Below are 21,792 nucleotides of genomic sequence, written 5' to 3' on the forward strand. Positions count from 1 at the left end.
AATAAAAGCGAAGGGGGCCCCTTCGCTTTTATTTCGCAAAGTAAAGGGGGCGACGCCGCCGGAGTTGCGGTGGTCTGATATTCGATCCCGCGACTCCGGCTATAGGCGCTTCGTCGGGATACCTTGGAGTTTTTAGTGAGTAGGAGTCTCACAGTACCCGCGGGCTTCCCCCGGGGCCGGCGGGTCTCCATAAGGGATTTTCTCCAAGTAAAAAAAAAAAAAGCTGTGGTCAGTCAGCTCGTGACCACGGCTAGTGCAACCTATTCGAAACGTTAATAATTTAAATAATGTATATTAAACACGAAAGTTTAAAATCAACAGGTACTATTTATTTTTATTTTTATCATTAGAAAAGGCAAGGCTTCTCGGTCTTGGTCCTTATCTAAAATGAGTTCAAGAGATGCAATACTCGAGCAGTGGGACAATTATTGGCGTGTCTTGCGCAGTTGCAAACAGCCGGACACAACGACGGGTGTCACTTCTCACGTAATTCTGTGGAATATTATATCCTGCGTTCTACAACTGCCGGATTGTCTATTTGGTTGAGCAGCAGCAAACAGTAATGGATGGCAGTAATAGTTTCCGTCTAAGTAGTAATGAGTCTATGTCTATTATACCTATCATTACATAGTATAAAACAAAGTCGCTGTCGCTGTCGCTGTCTGTCTGTCCCTATGTATGCTTAAGTCTTTAAAACTGCAACGGATTTTGAAGCGGTTTTTTAAATAGATAGAGTGATTCAAGAGGAAGGTTTATACGTATAATACATGTACACCCGGGCGAAGCCGGGGCGAGTAGCTAGTTACAAATAAAGACGAGAAAAGGAATGAGTAATATTAATTTTTTCTCTTATATAAGAAACTAGCTATTCGCCCCGGCTTCACACATGTAGGTATTATATATATAAACCTTCCTATAGAATCACTCTATCTATTTAAGAAAACCGCTCCAAAATCTGTTGCGTAGTTTTAAAGATTGAAGCATACATAGGGACGTACAGATAGCGACAGCGGCTTTATTATATACTATGTAATGATGAGCAAACATTAGTACCTTTTCCAGAAGGTGTGTGTTTAATACAATTTACTATTGAAGGTACTACAATAAAACATTTGCCTTTGCAGCTATACGATAGGGGACGAGCAGATGGCACTCCAAACTTGCGGAAGGACTTATGGAGCGGCTGAAGGCCAACTAGTGCCTGACGGATACGACTTTAGTCTGAGGGCACAGTTCGAATCTCGGCTCAGGCCGATGTAATTTTAATCTCTGTTTGAATTCGACGGGGGAACGATCAGAGGGTATATATGTGTATCTCTTTGTATAATTTTAAGATATAGCTGGGATGAAAGTCAAACGTTAGCGTATTACGATTTTACTACTAGCGCAATCTAGTAACCGACATGGTATTTTGAAGTACAGCGAATCCAATATATATAATTTATTATTTGTACTAAGGTTCGATAATCGGGCGTTAATAATGGGGAAAAGTAAAATATTAGATGTAAGAGTGGAAATAAAATAAAAAAAATGTATTCACAGTGGTAAAAAATTAACAGTTTTTTTTATAAAATTCATAGGTGACAAAAATAGTATGTTTTTAAAATATGTATATATATTTTTTACATGTAATAGTTCTTAACATATAAGAAACAATTCTAGTTAGTTGAATGGTGTGAATATATTTTGGTATTAGGATCCCAGACAAGTGAACCGTATATCAGCTATGGTGCACAAAACTAGTAGTAATCAGTAGTGTAGTATCTTGAATTTGTAATCTAGTTGGCAGGAGAAGACCTTTCTCTTCCTGCCAACTAGGTTACAAATTCAAGATAAGATATCGATAGATAAGATAATCAGTCCACAATACTAATAATCCCCTTGGTTTATTAGTAATGTGGACTGATGATCTTATTGCTAGCAATGTACCATGTCAGGTTGACCTCCACTCGCTTCCCCCTGAAAATAATAGTGATAAATTCTTGATGAATTTATCACGATGATCTAACTGACCTGACCTCATGCTCATCTTATCATCCTCCACTGGTACCCCCCCAGCGTAAACCGTTAGCGCAGACAGGGCCACCACTCCATTATCATACGTATAAAAAATCTAGTTCGCACGCTGAAACTTAAAGTTTTACTATATTTTATAATATTACTAGAGTTATTCAAATTAATAATACAGTAGTCGGTGAAAAGGAACCTACTTGGAGACAAATCTTGGCTTTCACTTATCAGAATCATTGAGGAAAATCTCCGTATAAAATTCGGCGAGCAAACACAGCTAACCTCAGAGTTCATTAAAAGTTTGTGCCGCGACGTCGAAGTCAAACGCAACCTTAATCCGTCTTTAAGGCTGTGTACTTAAGTGAGGCGTTGAAACACCATTGATTTATTGTCAATATTATAACACTTTTTTATAAGTTTGCGATGAGTAAACAAACCAAGATCTTGATTATGTATCACTGTTGGAAATTTCTCTTTAGAAACATATTGATATAGGTAGTACTAATATACACCGAGAGTTATATTGGCATCAAAAATGTTGCGTTCATTACATGGTCAATTGACAATGTCTCTGGGGCAGTCTCTATCTGGTATAACCCTGTAACTGTACGCCACCTACCACGTTGGTTTCAAAAATATATCGAGCGAAATGTTAGGATCAAGTATTGTGTTCACTACAACATCGACAGATGGAGATGTATTCTAAATAGTAGAAGGAGCAAGTGATATGTTTTTTTTCAATTATGTGTATTCTAAATGTCAGGTGGAGCAAGTGATATGTTTCGTTTCAATTATGTGTATTCTAAATGGCAGGTGGAGCAAGAGTGTCTTGTAGTTAACGTCCTGTGAGGCCGAAAGAAGAAATGAAGAGAAGGAAAAGGTGAAAAGAAGTGTTGGAAGGTCACCAGCCATATAGTCCGATGAGTCCATAGGTCCGCGGGTTTGGAGTACCATCTGCACTCGCCTCCTATCGTCTGATGAAGCTGTAAAGGCCAGCTGTACCAACAGCATTAGAGTAGTCCGAAAAAATAAAGTCGCGGAGTAAAAACGTGGAATGTTGGCTAACCAGCCGATATTATGCCAATAACATAAAATATATTAGGAGATAAATTTTCCTGTTTAAATGTATTTGAATATAGAATTTTCTATTCTATTCTATTTCATTAAATATGTGAACTGATCGTATTGTAATTCCATGTGAAGATGAAGAAGCTTGTGTCACGAGAATGGACGTGGACGTCAGCTTGTATTTAAGAAATAATACGAATTTGCGAGTAACTGACGTTTATAATACCCTAACTTTTTTACTATTCTAATCTCCCACTTTTTGTATTTTCACCACTACCCAAAAGTTTTTTGGTAGAGATTTTGAGCAATAAGGTCACCTCTTGTGCTGTGTAACTCTGTTAATTTTGATTTCTATTGTGTATCTGTACAATAAACAGTATATAAATAAACTATTCCCATAATATCCATAAATTTAATTAATTAGTTCAGCTATTAAAATTTGCGAGTTGAGTTAAAACTATTTTTAGGCAGTTTTATTATATCAAAATTTTATTTATAAATAGATTGTTCAAGTGTCTGTAAACAGGCTTATTCAACTACAGATTTTATACGAGATATTCCAAAATGAATCAAGATTCTCAACTTCTATTGTGTTGGAATGAAAACGCGTCTTTAAAATTTATTGTTCTTGGTGAACTGACGACTTTGAAGTTTCTTTTGATATTACCCTTTAAATTGGTTCACTGTGACACAATTAAACGTTGTGCGTATATCTGTCTATATGACGGCCTCGGTGGTTTAGCGGTTTAGCCTACTTTACTTACGATGTTCGCGGGTTCGATTTTTGGCACGGCACAAACATTTGTATTCATGTGTATGATTCTTTGTCTCAGTTCATTTATATCAGTTGTCTAGTACCCATAACACAAGCTCTGCTTAGCTTAGGACATTTTGTGAATTGTACAGACATATTATTACCATTACATTCACAAATTCAGACCAGTTTCTTTATATGGTATATAATGTAGATCGAGTACCGGGTTTTTGATAGGTAAAAGATCAAACAGCCCACCGACGGTCGACCGGCGTCGTCGTCTATATACATTAACAGCACTACGAAAATTAAGTGATAATTGGACATTCGTGATACAACCCATTCCCGAGGACTAAGATTCAAAGACATATATAAAGATTTCAGCGACATATCTCCACCTAAATCAAATCAAAATATCTTTATTCATTTAGATAGATATGACATATCATAAGAGGTACAGACTCTTATGAAATGTCAAGTCTATCATCAGCTCGGATTGAATTCTGACTAGATACAAATAATCGCACTCGTGAATACAAATGCACCGTGCGAGGACTCGAACTCGCGACCATCGAAAGTAATGTCGTGTACTAAACTGCTATACCACTAGGGCGGTCAAATAAATTCGCCATGGTCAATAGTTTTGCTACAATATAATTTAAAGCCGCAGTGTTTTGATCATATATAGTGACAGATACATCAGATATAGTGACAATGGAGCATCAAAGAGGACCTTTTCCATTTCGATTCAATTTAGATTTCCCATGTGAGATGTATACAGGATGTTTTATTTTCGGACTAATTTAAAACTTGATTAATCTTGCGAATAATTATATAATAATATATGTAAAGTTTCATTAAAACCCATTCTTTCAGTAGTTTTTGCATGGACATTTATCCATTCATCCACACATACAGAAATACCTTTATTTGCTATAAAAATATTCATGTTAAGATCCGGTTAATAATATAAATAACACACATACAAACTTTCACGTGTTACAATATTTGTAAGATATCCTATGATCTTTTTTTGTTCTAATAGCGTTGGTCGTAGCTGACCTTTATAGCTCCGTCTGATATATTGTAGTAACTTATAAGATCTTGAAGATTTTGTGATTTACTAAATACATATTAAAGTATATACTGTAGTTACATCAAAAAATAATTTTACAATATTTTGATTGTCTGTCTGTTAGTGGTAATCTCTGAAACTAGCTACGCAGTTAGCTAATGTTGTAAGGATTAACTAAGGTTGATTTTATTATACAAAAAAATATTTATTTTATTTTTACTCGGACAATATAAATATTATAAAAATCAATTCAAATATATTTGTATATCTTTTAATCTGTGTTCATATTTAGAAGCTACATTTTAAACATCTTTGATATTCTAATTAATTGAGCCATTCAATAAAGCAACAGTCAAATTCTAAGCACAAACGAACCCTTCGTAATAATTTTAAATCAAATAATTTAATTATTTAATCAGAATAAAAGCTTCATAATATCAGGCCTGTAGATCATCTGTCCCCAGAGAAGACGAGTGTTTCCACCTTTGAAATGAGCGAAAATTGAAGGTGTCGGAAATACGAGCGAGTGAACGAACGGAAGGAATGAACAGAGATTGAGTTCATTCGATCTTGAAATTCTAGGGGGCGTTGGCGCCAATGTAGTGATGTATTGGAAGTACTCATCCAAATTGTGGGAATATTTTATTCATGTTGGGAATTGTGTAGTGTGTATTTGTATTTTATGTACATAGATAGATAGAATATACTATCTTTGTGACAATGAGTAAAGAAAAGACATAAATCTAAATATATATAACTCAAAGGTGACTGACTGACTGACATAGTGATCTATCAACGGACAGCCCAAACCACTGGACGGATCGGGCTGAAATTTGGCATGCAGGTAGATGTTATGACGTAGGCATCTTCTAAGAGAGGATTTTGATTAATACTACCCCCAAGGGAATAAGATAGGGGATGAAAGTTTGTATGAAACTTTGTCAATTTTAAACCGATCGGACTAAGACTTTGCATGCATAAAGCTACTATGACGTAAGCATCCCCTAAGATAGGATTTTCATAAATTCCACCACTAAATTAACGCGAGCGAAGCCGCGGGCAAAAGCTAGTAATATATATAAGGTGGCCTTATTGCAAGGCGACCTTAAAAATGAATATTTAAATATCGAACAGGTTGTAAACATACCAGTGCCTTGCCTCGCCTTGTCCGGGTATTTAGAACGTGTTTGTTCGTTCGTTGTTGTTCGTCGAACGTTATGTTTTAAATTGACATCATATATATTGACGGCTTCAGTGATCTAGCGGTTAGCTACTTTACCTCCGATGATCGCGGGTTCGATTTCTCGCACGATGTTAATATTTGTATTCATGACTACAATTGTTTTTATAGGTCTGGATGTTTTCTATGTATATTTTTTATAGACGATTGAACTTGGGACTAGATGGCGGTAAATTATGCTAGGTTAAAAAAACATAGATTAGCTTTAGCATTTAGAATAGAGTACTTTTAAGACAATAAAATAATTTAAAAATCGGTCGGTTCAGGAGTTTTCTCTCACCAGAACAAAATAAGCAAGTCTCAAGCTAAGCGGACTTGTGTCATGGTTACTAGACAACTGATATAAATACATACATACTTATTTTTTGTAAATACATACTCATATAGAAAACACCCAGATTGAATCGGTCTAACAATCATACTTATGAATATAAATGTTTGTACCGTGCGAGAAATCGAACCCGCGACCAGCGTACGTAAAGCGGTGCGCTAAACCGCTAGACATCAATAGGATGTCGTCAATATAATAAGAAAGAGGTAGACTGTAAATGACGTCAGTGTGGGCACCTCAGTCTCACCTATTTCAGCCGCCAAACAGATTGTTTTCTAAGCTATTAATAAACAGATTAGCCATTGTAATTACAGTCTTAGACATTAATTGTAATCGTGGGCCGTCAACATGCCTTTCTAGTCACTTAAAAAAAAAATAGACAAACTTCCAAATTTCTAAATAATTTAAGTAATCACTAAAATTTAGTATAAGTCCAAGGTGTTACCATGTCATAATTTAAGTCCAATTTTTAAGAACCAAATTTACTTACTTTGTATTCAACGCAGTTCAAACTTGCTGCCGTACCGTGACTTGAACTAGTAACTCTCGTAACTTTAGTTAATCTTGAGTCCGGTGTTGATTTTTGTTGAAAATATATGAAAATTGCCACTGATAGCACGAACTTAGATATCTTTAATACTACAGTAACGTAGTTTTAGGCATAACTATCGGTGTATTATAGGACTTAGTGTTTCTTCAGTTTACATATTCGAGTACAACCATTTCTTATATTCTAATATATTTTATACACAGTAACCAATTAATAAACATAAAACAATATGAATATATTATCTCTATAGTTAACAAAGAAAAAAAATTAACCAAAATTAAAATCCAAAAATGATACCAAAGACAACAGCTGTATGAGCTAGACTCTTTGCCTTTCCTACAAGGACAAATAGAAAAAAACAATTAATCAATTAAAAAAATATACTTTTGACTATTTTTTTAATTGATTAATGCCAAACTTGTATTCACAGTTGTCTTACAGGCTATAGTTACACACAACTTTCACGTATTTATGAGTGATTATGATAACTAGTGGTCGTCCAGTGGTTGAAATTTGACCATAATCTACTGGTGGACATAGGCCGTCTGTAGCCAGTAAAACTATAAACAGAAAATATTAGTGACAAACACTATTAATCTATTCTCAATTCGACCACAGACTTTAACAATAAACAAAAGAGAGTCAAATAATAATAATCTAATAATAATCTCAGGACAATTCACACAGCGCCATCTAGACCCAAGTTAAGCTAGCTAGAGCTTGTGTCATGGGTAAAATAGGTAGTGTGGTAATGTTTTTATATTAATTTAATGTACATATAATTTAAATATATATATATATATTTGCACTCATTCTCTATATAGCTATAAGTGTGCTAAATTTCAAACTTCTCCATTTGCGCAATTTTCGTTAAAGGGGGTACAAAGATTCGGATTTACCTATTAATATATAGAATTATACAAATAAATGTATTAATTTATTAGATATTTAATTTGTTTTATACTTTTATTTGTTACTAGCTGTTCCCGCGACTTCGTCCGGTTGGAATTTAACTTTATTTTTCTAAAATAAAAGTAGCCTAAGTTACTCCCTATTACATCAGCTACCTGCCAAAAAAAGTCCCGTTAAAATCGGTTCAGCCATTTCAGAGATTAGCCGGAACAAACAGACCGACAGACAGACAGACAGAAATTGTAAAAAGTGGTTTTTTGGTGTATGTACCGTATTTATATTCATATCCATGCAGTAAAAAACGGTTATTTCAACATTACAAACACTTCAATTTTATTTATATGTATAGATTTGTAACTTTGTGCCGAGTTGTTTGCCAATTCACCGTTGCGGCATTCGGCTACCTCCATTTCTTATATTTGCATATATTTTGTTGGTACCTTCATTTGAATATGTGTCTGTAATTGGTAAATATATATAAATATATATATACCTTCCTGTCTAATATAATATTGTTTCAATATTTTTTTTATGAATCTATTACGAATGCTTTTTCTAAATTTTTGACTGTATTTTGTTGCTCTTACATCTCATAAAATAAAATTGGAGTGTCTGTTTGTAATATTGAAATAACCGTTGCATGCATATGAATATAAATACGGTACCTACGCAAAAATAATATTTTTTACAATTTTTGACTGTCTGTCGGTCGGTCTGTTTGTTCCGGCTAATCTCTGAATTGGCTCGACAGATTTTGACGGAACTTTTTTTAGTAGATAGGTAATGTAATAAGGACTAACTTGGGCTACTTTTATTTTAGAAAAATTCTTTAATTTCAGAAAAATAAGGTTAAATTCCACGCAGACGAAGTCGCGGGAACAGCTAGTTAAAAATATAATTATTCTTTCTTTTTCAATGTCTACATTATTTTATGCCTGAACGTGTCAAGCTTATTATATCCTAAACAAAGCCTAATAATATCTGACTGAGAACGAGCAATTTAAGACTGGTGAGGAAAACACTTCATACTTATCTTATCATCCTCCAATCGTGCCAACATATGCCGCTAGCTATTATAAAAATAAACATATCTTGAGTATATTTGTAATATATGTTTGTATGTTTGCACCGTGCGTGGAATCGAACCCGCCACCATCGGACGCTATAGCACCGTGGCTGCCATATATGTATATCTTATTAATATTAGAAACGCGAAAGTTTCTGAGTAAAATAGTTTTGCATTTTTAATGAGAAAATCTATAACTCCAAATTGTACAGTATGTGGAAAAATTGAAGATGTCTATCATATTATTATGGAATGCGCACGGAACGAGACCAAAAGGCGCGAATTGTTACCTTCTATTCGAAATGGTATCGGCCTCTGCAACAGTATTCTCAATAACCCAATAACAGAAGAGGCCATCAAAATGATTAATATAGTCAAATTTGGCATTAACGAGAGAAATATATAAAAATTTAAATATTTTGTACTGTTGCACCGATGGGGGTGGCATATTCTCCGGAATAAACCCTCAATATTTAATAGATAAAAAAAAAAGTTTCTGAGTATCGATGAATGTTTGTTACTCTTTCACGCAAAAACTACCGAACGGATTTTTATGAAACTTTACAGTAATATAGCTTATTGATACAAAATAACATATATGTTATATATTACACGCGGGGAAACCGCGGGCACAGCTAGTATGTACATATATGAATGTGTTTCTTAACATCCGTAGCAGAAGATTAAATGATCAACGTCAATATTAGATAAAGGTTATATCACACGAGAATAGCTTTTTCTAAAAGCGTTTCCCCCTTAAAAGCGAATTAGAAGGCATTAATTTTAAAGCCCTAATTACTTTCTATAGGAGCGAGTTAATTGAAAGCATTAATCAGCGTGTACACATTACTGACTGTACCGAAATAAATTGCGTCATTGATTTTTGACATTACCTAACTTTTATTATGAATCTTGTATCAAATTTTACACATTTGCAATAGGATTAAAAAACAACGTGGAAGGTTCTCAATGCGATATTTATTCATGTTACCTAAGTACTTGTACATATATTTATATATAGAAATAGAAATAGAAAATCATTTATTCAAATAAACTTAATTTAAGCACTTTTGAATAGTCATAACAATTTGTTTTTTATCTACCACATATCAACATCAAGTAGCTATTATGTGGTCGAGTGTATTGATTAGTCATGCACACTAAAATGTCCAGACAAGTAGCGGCGTGGTGGGCCGGGTCATTGGGCTCCCTAAAATATGGTCAAGCGCAGTGATATCAACATTCAAGTAGCTATTATATTATATACATAATAGCTACTTAAATGGTATAGTAGTGGTCGAGTGTATTGAGTAGTCATACTCACCAAAATGAACAAACATGTGGTGGTTTGGTGGACCGGGTGATGGCTGGCTCATCTGTCATACTCGTGAACGAGTGCTGCTTGTAGAGACTGGTCTGCTCTAATCACTACTGATTTAACGTTATTGTATATTTAATATTTGACCCTAATAAATTAGTGCTTAATTTCGATTTTAAAATGTAAAGTTAAAACGATTATTTAAAAGAGCAAAACTCAGATTTCATGCTCATTCTTCTTGTGATGAGACAGCTTTCCAAATGAGCGGTTGATTAAAAGAACGATAACTGTGACTATTCAAAAGTGCTTGAATTATGTTTATTTGAATAAACGATTTTCTATTCTATTCTGTATGGACTGGTCTGTTCTTATCACTACGACTGATTTAATCTTATTGTATATTTATATTTGACCCAAAAAATTTTGTGCTGGTTGGTAGTTTGTATTCACACGTTTCGACTTGTAAATGTAAACTTACAAGGATTATTTAAAAGAGCAACACACAAGTTTCTTGCTCGTTCTTCTTGTGATGAGACAGCTTTCCGAACGAGAGTTAGATAAAAAACAAATTGTTATGACTATTCAAAAGTGCTTAAATTAAGTTTATTTGAATAAATGATTTTCTATTCTATTCTAATCTGGTATTTGGTATTCGTCGTGTGGTCGTAAGACTGTCTTAAAAATTTTTATCCAGATTTACCAAATAACTTTAGAGTTATCATTAAAAATGCCATCAAAGTCTGTTTATATGTTTTTATTTTAATGAATGATAATGTAATTGACACCCGCCTGCGCTATTGATTTACGCTGGTAGGGCATAAGTGGATGATCAGAAGAAGATGAGGTCTAGACAGTTGGCTCTATTATTTATAATTATGTAAAAGTCTTGGTGAATTTATCACAATGATTTCCAGGGGGAACTGCGTGGCACATCCACCTGACATAGTGATATTTTAATAAACAATAAATTTTGAAATTAAAATCCGATTTTACAAGAGAATATTTCTAGTTTCAGAGTTATTAATATGTAATTTTATTTATCGGTCAAAATTAAAAGGTTAATCCGTCGTTTTGCTTAGCAGTAGTTGGGTAAAAAACCTTTTTTCTTTAGGTTAGAAGAGCTTAGATAAAAATGTTGTTCTTAGATAAATATATAATAGAAATATCTTTATTCATTCATCCAAATAATATATTGCTTATAGGATTCAATGAATATATAATATCGAAAGTATAGCCTTTATAAATTCTCCATTATATAGAATTATGGGACGGTCTAACAAAAAATCTAATATTGAATTTACACTTTTATGTCGTTGTGTCATCGACCTCGATAGTACAGTACTTAAACTATCAGCTTCATAAGATCTCTTTTTTTAATAAAATACCACCCACGTTACTCGCTTTATTCTATTGGTTTATTTTATGCAATTGGAGTGGTAAACGAGATAATGGCACACTGGATGGTAAGTGGTAACGACTGACTAGATGTCATACCTCTGATGCTGCTTTTGATAGCTCATCCTGATACAGCTTACAGAGCAAGCTGCTTGATGGCTTGAATTTCTTGGACTTTTTCCAAAATTAAAGAATTTTTAATATAGGTATTTTTTATGTTCTCTTTGCAAGTTGTACCTTTCAAATGTTGGTTTAGTGTTTTTTGAGTTCTGTTTTTATGTATGTACATTTTATGACCATAAACAGAACGAATTTTAACTGAAAATAAATTTGACTATGGCCGATTAGCTGTGGCCGATGTTTCGCCCGCGTAAAAATAGCCTATGTGTTATTCTGATATATATGTTATATTACTGTAAAGTTTCATCAAAATCTGGTTAGTAGTTTTTGGTCCATCCACTCATCTATACATACAAACTTTCGTATTTTATAATATGAGTAAGATCTGCAGGGCAGATCCTTTATCTAAAATAAATTAATCTAATTCGCTAGCTACATAAAAATCGAAACTTTCCTTCTTACATTAGTAGTTTTGATACAATGTTTTTAACTGAAAGGAAAATCGATTCAATTTAGAATCTCCGGATTACAATCAAGACTTCAGGGCTAGGGATGTCACTGTTTGCAACCAATTTGAAATTAGAAATGTAATTTTATACAAAACGTCGAGAAGTTAGATAATGCCACCGTGAAAAGGAACGCTGTTGAACACAAAAGATCTCTTAAGGGTCGAAGGGCTCAGCCTTGGGGCTTGTCCCTTAATTTACTATGTAAATGTGACAACCCTATTTGAAACTCACACGGATAACTGCATATGTAGGATTCGTTCTTTGTTCAGATTGGTCCAAACGGAAAAGTTTGAAAATGTTTTCTTTTAATCTTATATAAATAAAGATTGTTTATTACAACGAATATGCCACTCATTGGTGCAACAATTTATAATGACTGTGTCTGTACTTTAGTTACATTCTAATATTAAGGGTTTTATGGTAACATATTACATACATTATAATAAACATACATACGTATTTATACTATACACCTTAGTAAAAAAAAACGGCTATTGAACCACAGACGATGTGATAGAAACAATACAAGGGTTAGACAGTATTAAAGATATGATGTGACGTGATGAACGTCACATGACATCTCGTCACATCACATCACATATCGTCACATCACATCACATACATCATATCTTTAATACTGTCTGTGCTATAATACCCGCGTATTCTTTTCACCAAGACAAGCATCTTGTCTTGAGTAACCCAACTAACGTATCAAATTTTTCAAGATCCGATAGATCATATCAAATGTCACCCATAAAACTTAAGAAAATATGATAAACCAAACAAACTACTGTAGGTATATAGTAATCGGTTACGGAACTAGACACGATATGATAGACATGAAGTCATGTCACATGACGTGACGAGTGTGGTGTGACATCTAACACGTCGCATCTCGTCACATCGCGTCACGTCATGTCACATCACATCACATACATGATATCTTTAATACTGTCTGTGCTATAATACCCGTCTATTCTTTTCACTAAGACAAGCATCTTGTCTTGAGTAACCCAACTAACATACAAAATTTGTCAAGATCCGTACCAATGATAAAGCTCAAGAAAATATGATAGTATATATCTATTTTATTTTACTACTATATTAGGGTACTGAACTACAAATACACAGACATGTTATGTCAAGTGACGTGACGAGATGTAGTGTTAAGTCTATCACGTCAAATCACGTTACGTCACACACATCACATCACATCACGTCATGTCACATCACATCATATCTTTAACACTGTCTGTGCTATAATACATGTGCATTATTTCACTCAGCCAAGTATCTTGCCTTGAGTAACCACTAACGTACCCAATTTGTCAAGATCCGATAGATCATCAAATGTCACCCATAAAGCTCAAGAAAATATGATAAACCAAGCAAACTGTTTTACGCATATATAAAGCATCGGTATCACTCAAAGGAAACACCAATTTGTTACGTTAAAAATAACCGTTCATATAATACCAAAGGAAATAAATGTACCTGTTGTTATCTCACACGCGGACAGACGCGCGATAAATCATGTTCCACACAGTAAGGTTGGTAGCAATAAATAGTGATGAATGACAAACTCGCGTGGACGGAACTCGAACAAGGCGAGTGATATAATGGAAGGAACACATGTATATATTACTAAGTTAAATTCAATCAAAAAATAAATGAATATTCTTTATTGTGCCCTCTCAAAGAAAATACAGGTCCCTACAGAATTATGTATAAAAATATATAACAATAAACAAGCAACAACGGGCGGCCTTATCGCTATCGCTATTAATGCTCTCTTCTAGGCAACTTTACGATGGCGAGAAGTGATGTTAAATATAAGTATGCATAAAAATTCAAAATAATATATATAAGAAAGTCAGCTCTTATTCTTTTAAAATGAGCTTGTAAATGATAACAAATAAAGAGATTCATGTTTATATATTATGTTTATATAATTGATTAAGGAAGAATCTAGGTGACTAGGCAAATGCTATTGAATTTTTGTTAAAAGAAGGTAATTTAATCAATACCCGTAAACCAAACATGTGATATAAGAAAACAAGATATATATATATATATGTCTCGAAGTGGACACAATGGAATTTGTCAATAACAAACTCTGATGTACAGTTCAACAGTACATTTAATTTTGTCTTTTAGTTTCTACAAATAATAAATTTAGAACAGCAACTATCCGTGGAACAATTAGAAACAGTAGTAAAAGTAGATAATAATATCAACTAACTTGAAGGTATACAAATAATAAAAATTATAACGCCTGTTCAACACAATTAGCAAAAACTACGGCTACAATGTTGGCTTTAACAATATATATCTTTTTTTTTAATTTTTTTAATCATAAAATAAAAATCTTCTTATTATATATATACTAGCTGTCTCGGCAAACGTTGTTTTGCCTTAAAATAAAAAATAAAAATTTAGGGGTGGACTACCACACATTTAGGGGGATGAAAAATAGATGTAGGCCGATTCTCAGACCTACTCAATACGCTCACAAAATTTCATGAGAATCGGTCAAGCCGTTTCGGAGGAGTATGGGAACGAAAACTGTGACACGAGAATTTTATATATAAGGAGATTTTGTCCGTTCATTTGTGATATAATTCGGCGATGTAGGCTCTGTGCTTAATAGAAAATTAGGGGTAGTAATTCTTGTATACACTACGAGTAGTCTACAGTAATAATGTATAAGGGTTTGTTTTTTTTGAATACGCAATATTCTTAAACTATAACATGGATTTGAAATATTACATTTGCTTTTCACTTTTATGAAACAAAAATATTTTTTCTGTATTTATAGTCGTTGACAAATTGTTCAGTAGTTTACTGGTAAATACATAATTTTTACCACAGATAACAATACTACTTTTACGAATTTATAATGTATGCAAATTGCTAAATAGTTTGTCGGTAAATACATTATAAAATTAGATACTTATATTTAAACGTTATACAAAGTCCTCAGCGTGGGCATCTATTTATCATTTATATGATTAGAGTCAGCTTTATTTCTATTAAAGCGTGAGATATGGCAGTAAAATTGTAGGGTACAGAAGTGTGACACCTTACTCTGTTCTTCAAAATGCCTTTTACCATCAAATGAGCCGTTAGTTTACTTACCATTATAATTACATAAAAAATATGTCTACTAGCTCTCTCCAAATCCTCGGAACGATGAGGTGAAGCTTGTGAAGATGCCAGGAGGCTTCTGGGAGGAGCTTGGCTGGCTACTATAGTAGTCTCGGCTCTACACACACAACGGCTCAAATGAGATGCTAAATCCGGAGAGTAGAGTCCATATTAAAGGATCCGTTATATGAATCCGTAAGAAAGGTCCATTGTAAAAAGGATCTATTACAGATTTTTATTCACCAATGACAAGAAATTCAGCTCTTATTCTTTTCAATTGAGCTTGTACATTTGTAGATTACGAAAATCTAAATATATGTAACTCAAAGGTGACTGACTGACTGATATAATGATCTATCAACGCACAGCCCAAACCACTGGACGGATTGGGCTGAAATTTGGCATGCAGGTAGATGTTATGACGTAGGCATCCGCTAAGAAAGGATTTTGATTAATTCTACCTCTACGTGTATAAAATAGGGGTATGAAATTTTGTATGAAACTATGTTAATTTTAAACCGATCAGGCTGAGAATTTGTATGCATAAAGCTTATATGACGTAGGCATCCCCTAAGAAAGGATTTGATAAGTTTGATAAATTAACGCGAGCGAAGTCGCGGACTAAAGCTAGTACATTATAAATTTAATTAGGGAGAATGTAGTGACCATCTGCATAATGTTATTGCATTTTTGTCAAAAGGAAATGATTGAATATGTGGCCGTAACCCCAATACCAGTCTCAAACAACACTCGTTAAGAAGTATGATTGAGGACATGCCGAAGTCTTTTTTTTTTATAACACAGGGGACAAACGAGCATGCGGCTCACCTGATGGTAAGTGATTACCGCCGCCCATGAGCACCTGCAAGTACGTTGTCGGCCTTTTAAAAAGGAATAAGCTTCAATATCGTTTCATCAAGTTTCAATATCGTATCGGTTCGGATATACCATTGCTGGAAGGTGATTGCACAATGTGGTTGTATAGTATATATCACCTATATGTAGAAAGTAAATAATGATCTAAAAGCTGGACTATAATTTACCGTCTACTATTAGGTATTTCCCCAAAAGGAGGTAACCCTAAACATGGAGGAAATATATTAGGTATGGCAACACATAAATCTAGTCAAACAACTGTGCTACTTGAAATTATGGCCGTCAAAGGAAAGGAAATTAATTACCTGAATAACGACTTGCAGTCATGTACTCATATGCATGAAACAGTAATTATAATATAACATATAATTTATCGGCTTCCGCCTTACTTCCGATGGTCGCGGGTTCGAGTCCTTGCACGTTAGAAACATTTGTATTCATAATAATTATTGTTCTGAGTATTTGTATCAAGTATGTATTTACAAAAAAAAATATCTATGTATTTATTTATTCGACGGCCTCGGTGGTCTAGCGGTTTTGCACACCGCTTTACTTCCGATTCGATTCCTCGCACGGTGCAAACATTAGTATTTATGAGTATAATTATTTGTATCGACCTGAGTGTTTTCTATGTATATTATGTATGTATTTACAAAAAAATATCTATGTATTTATATAAGTTGTGTAGTACCCATTACACAAACTCTGCTTACCGTAGGACTAGACGGCGCTGTGTTAATTGTATAGGGATATTTATTTATATCTGTATAATTTCTATATAAATGTAACTGATAGCCTACAAACATGTGCGTTGCCATGTTCGTAAAACATAATAAAAAAGAAAGTTAAAAAAAGAATAAAATTCAAAATTATTTAGATATTAACGCAACATTGCATTTTTATTTCATAAATATAATTAAATATCTATCAACCATCCCTCAAGTCCTCGATTCAGGTTTAAACAATATCAGTTATCTAGTAGGTACCCATAGCACAAACTCTGAATATCTTGGGACTAGATGGCGCTGTATAAATTGTTCTGTACAAATATTTGTATTCATTAATATGATATGATTAATTTTATTTATGTTATGTCATATTTATTTACAATACCAGACAACTGATATAAATACATAGATAATGTTTTTGTAAATACATACAAAACATAAATAAAAATTATATATTTTTGTTTATGTTTTGTATGTATTTATCCATAGTACAAGCTCTGCCTAATTTTGTCGCTATGTGAATTGTCCGGAATTATTTTTTTTATACTACGATGGTGGCAAACAACATATTATATTTTTTTCTAAAAACAGAGTTACAAATTGCTTTCTGTATAATGATTTACAACGACTGTTACAGAATTTCGAATAAAGGAATTAGATATAGTTAAAATATTTTACTTAAAAATAATATTCTGTACAAATAGAATTTATAAGCTTACGATGAGTATAGAGTTCTTCTATTATAAAATGTTTAAAATAAGACGCATTAGTGAGAAATTAGATTGTATACAGACATTTTTCGTTTCATTTATTGGAACTTTTCTTGTAATATTCAAATACAAAATTTAATTTATAATGTCTAGACAGATAAATTTCAAAATTCCTTTGGTAATTTGAAATTATTGCGACGGAATAAATATATTGAGACGAGCTTTAATTCTATTGAAGTGAATTGAAAGTCGCGCAGAAGTGAGAAAATTCTGATACAGTTCTTTTAATTTTACTATATCTTTTAGTGAGACACTTTTTCTTTTACCATTATTTTGAAAAGAAATGAAAGAACAGAAATGAGCTGTTATAGATACACGTACGAGATGATATTCTGCTAATGCTTCTTTATGAAATAAAATAGCAACGTAAAAATATATTACATTCAATTACAAATTCAAATTCAAACATCATATAGGACATTTTAGCCGCTTATGACCGTAAAATTTTTACATTCTAATTTTAATTTTTCCCTACCGTCCAGTTCGGTATATAGATCCAATTGAGAAGAACTGGCAAGAAACTCAACTTACTTACTTTTTTTTTAAAGCCAGTTTATTTACACTGTATATTTATATAGGTGTCTATGTTTAACATTAAATGAAAATTCAGTGCATGAACAACTATTGCCATGCACGCGCCTCATTCAACTAATCGTTTAGTGAATAATAGGCTTTGCTCAGTAAATATGATTTTACAGATGTTTTGAATTTATTTAATAATTTCAACATATCCTTTGATATGTTATTGTAAATTTTTATACCCATTAACTTTTTCTAAACGATACTTGGGGACAGCAAGTTTGTCTTTAAATCTAGTATTAATATTATGAATATTGCTGTTTTTTGGAAATAAGTCAAGATTTTTATGAACATATAGGATATTTGAATATATAAATTGAAAAGCAACGGTGAGAATATTTATAAAATTCAGGAAATATAAACAACTTACCGAAATCGAGAAAGATTAAAAAATCTCTGTGTTTGTTTATGAAATTGTTTATGAATTATGACGAAACAATGATACAAATTTACTTGGCAACATACTAACCCTCAGAGATAATAGACAGCAAACAACAGTAGAAACTGCTGCTAATTAGATTCGAACTAGACCGTAACACCAAAACGTTCACTAGTGGTCACATCGACCCAAACCGTGTCCCCTGCCCACGGCAAATAGACGCAATCCAACTTGTCAGGTACCTGAAACTAGGCCAGCCCGTGTGGCAATACATATATTAATCCCGCAGAAAGTAGCCGGGGGCCGACATGGGACAGTTGTGTCCCTGACTAATGCAGGGTTAACTTTACTTACGAAGATTTACATGTTAGGTGTGTTGTGTGATATTTCATACACTATTTCTTTGAGAACTTTTTTATACCACGTAGGTGGCAAGTAAGTATACGGCCCATCTGATGGTAAATGATTACTGTAGCCTATGGACGTCTGAAACACAGAAACTTTAATATACCCTTCTTGAAAACCCCATGCTGTAGTATCTCGTGAAAACCTCGGCAGGTAGTTCATTCCACAATCTAAGTGTATGCGAGCGGAAGCTCCTCTTGCGTTAGCGAAGACTTCTTTTTGGTAATTTAAATTGTAGATAAGCTAACCCTGTACCATGTAATTTGACTGCCTTACCTCACTAACTGAAACACATCCCACAAAGTTATCTGCTGGCAGCCGAAAGAGGTGGTAGCTAGTTATATACTTCATCCGACCTACTGAAATTATAGATATATGAAATAAATATAGATATATGAAATTTCATAAAAATGTAATATAATATTTTATAAAATTATATTTTTTATATATATATATATATAAAATTCTCGTGTCACAATGTTAGTTACCGTACTCCTCCGAAACGGCTTGATCGATTTTTATGAATTTTTATATGCATATTCAGTAGGTCAGACAATCAGCTACTATGTAATTTTCATACACCTAAGTGATAAAGGTTGTCCAACCTTAACTTTTATTTTTTATTTTTTTATAATGTGGCATTAATAATACATACATTCCTAAAGCGATTTTACTTTATATAGCGAAACAACGTTTGCAGGGTCAGATAGTATATATGTAATATTGAGGACATATATACTATAATGATCTTCTTTGATCTCATTATTATGTGTATCAAATAAACGTATTTTCTTATTTTCTGAATTTATAAAATTTATAAATAATCCATCACCTGGAATATTATAATAATAAATATATAATTTTATATATTTATTATAGTTATTTTATAGCTTTATTGAGCAATAAAACATAATACAAACACCTGACTTAATAGTAGGCATTCTCTATTGGTCAACTTAAAACATTTTTGACATTTCAAATTTTCACTAATATTTTATTCTAATGTACCTTGTCTGTTTCCTCAATTGAGTTTGTTACTGATATTTTCATTACCAGGGAGTTAATTAACTTTCTAGTAATATTAATTGTAATGTAGGTACACATGCAGGTATAAGCAAAGTATTGTTTAAATGTTCCTAACCCAATTGTAGGAGAGGAAAGGGAATTGTTAGTGGACTGATGATCTTATGGCTAGCAATGTACCATGTCAGGTTGACCTCCACGCGGTTCACCCTGGGAATCATCGTAATAAATTCTTGGTGTCACAGGTGCCCCGCCAGCGTAAACCGTTAACGCAGGTGGTTGCACCATTCCATTATCATCCATAAAAAACCAATTGTAGCTAATCTAAACAATGAAATTGTATTATATCATACAAAGTATTTGATGGTCGAAATTGCATTAAAAGAGAAAAAAATATTGCACATTCGGGCCAATTTGAAAGCTTTTGATGCTTCAATATGAAAGTTCCGCTAAATAAACGTCCGAAATGAGCACATTGAGTGCGCGCAATAATGTACGAGAGTTGAACAAATACGGCTTCAAGATATACCCAGTTACTGTCATCGGGATAACATGTTTGCTCAAGAACCGATACTATGTTTTTTTAAAATTATGGTTTCGGCTAATCATACGTAAATAATTTGTAATATAAGTAAATATATTCATATTTAAATACACCTGAAACAATGCGACCTATGACCTATCTCTTATCCATGCCCTGTTTCATATTACTAATTCTAATATAGGATGTTTTTTTTGATATTGGTATAACGTTGGCAAACGAGAATATGGCACATCTGATGGTAAACGGTTATCGTAATTACAATATAATTATAATTCTTATCCTTAATTTGTTCTTTATATGAATTATTTAAGTTTGAAAAATTCTAAGTAATATTCAATAAATAAAATAATGTAATCTACTTCCTATTCATTACAATTAGTAGAGTTACTTATCTATATTTATCTTATCTTAATACAGAACTACTTAATTTTGTCTTCAGGGACAACCGTTACTAAAATAACAGTTATTTTAGTTACAGTTAACGATAACAACAACCCGATTAACGTTCAAGAGCTCACGAACCTAAACAAACGCACATGTTTGCAGTTCGCCTTACGATTCCGGTGAGAAATGACATACCTAGAAGATTCTTGACAAGTATATAGGTGACTAAATACATAGAGGATTGGTACTATTAGAACTAAAAATGACTATTCAAAAGTGATTATACGAAAATTTTATTAATAAACATTACCTCAGTACATGCGAAAGAAATGACAAATAAATGAAACTAAGTACACTTCAAATCAAAAATACCTTAAGTCGAAAGTTTATCATTTTTATCCTAATATAATACTAATTCTGGACAATTAACACAGCTCACTCTAGTTCCACGGTAAGCAGAGCTTGTGTTATGGGTATTAAAAACTGATACAAATATTTAGAGATATATTTTATTCGTAAATACATACATAATGTACATATAAAACACCCAGACCGATACAAACAAACATACTCATTAACACAAATGTTTGCAGGACTCGAACCAGCGAC

The sequence above is a fragment of the Achroia grisella genome, unplaced genomic scaffold, assembly GCF_030625045.1.
Source record: "Achroia grisella isolate CSIRO2021 unplaced genomic scaffold, CSIRO_AGI_Agris_v1 utg402, whole genome shotgun sequence".
Taxonomy (NCBI): domain Eukaryota; kingdom Metazoa; phylum Arthropoda; class Insecta; order Lepidoptera; family Pyralidae; genus Achroia; species Achroia grisella.